The sequence below is a fragment of the Orycteropus afer genome, unplaced genomic scaffold (assembly GCF_000298275.1).
Source record: "Orycteropus afer afer isolate SDZICR_OR568_19922 unplaced genomic scaffold, OryAfe1.0 scaffold00249, whole genome shotgun sequence".
Lineage (NCBI taxonomy): Eukaryota > Metazoa > Chordata > Mammalia > Tubulidentata > Orycteropodidae > Orycteropus > Orycteropus afer.
Window position 1 is genome coordinate 3,649,697 of NW_006921836.1, and position 1,091 is coordinate 3,650,787.

A 1,091-nucleotide genomic window follows, 5' to 3' on the forward strand; every position below is an offset into this window, starting at 1 on the left:
ATGCTATGGCAGTAATAGAAGACTAACACACCATATGATCAAGCAATAGTACTTCTGAGTGTTTATCCTAGAGAATGAAAACTTATGTCACATATAACTAGTACACAGATGTTTATAGCAGCTCTATTCATAATCACTAAAAAGTATAAATTAAAAATATATTATGTCTTATAATATTCAACCAAGATTACTGATTTATCCACAGGGACTAGAATAGCCTCCTCATGCAAAGTTCCTTTGCTCACTAGGAAATGCGTCCCATTGGACACTAGTCCTGACACCTGTCACTTCTGACCACTTTTCATCATGGATACATCCCATCACGAGACTTTAGAGTTCATCTGAGTAAGTTACATAGCACCATGAAAATTTGTGACCTGTCCTCCCTCAATTTCCAATTCCAATGATAGAAACAGTAATAATCATAGTATTAACTACCTTTGGTGACTCTTACCACTTTTGGTCATTCTCTGTTGATGTGAGTTATTGTCCTATTGAGATGAAAAGTCAACTTGCTTAGAGGCATCTCTCAGCGTGTCTTGTGGAGTGATATCATTTGACTGACTTGAGTTAGTAGCAAGAACAAACCTCCAAGTGGCACCCTCTCTAAGATGCTGGCCCACTTAGATGACACCTAGGTCTCACTTGGCCATATTATAAAACTCACAAAGTCCAGCCAAAGCCCAGCCCCATTAAATCTGAATCTCTGGGAGTAAGATCAAGCCTTCTATGTCTTAAAGACTCCCAGGTGATTCCACTATGCAGCCACAGTTGAGAATCACTACCCTACCATATCCTAGGATCCAGGTAACTAAAACATCCTAGGAAACAGGTTACCAAAAGCAAAAGCTACATTGCTAGGTGCATATATTCTCACCCATTCCAACAGATGGTGACTCTATAGGATAGAGAACTGCTCCATTGGTTTTCCAAAGCTGTAATCTTTATGGAAGCTGACTGCCACATCTTTCTTCTGTGGAGTGGCTTGTAGGTTCAAACTGTCAAACTTTCGTTTGGCAGTGAGTACTTCATTAACTATAGCACCACCGGGGCTATTTACATATTTTCTTAAATCTCCAAATTGAAACTGA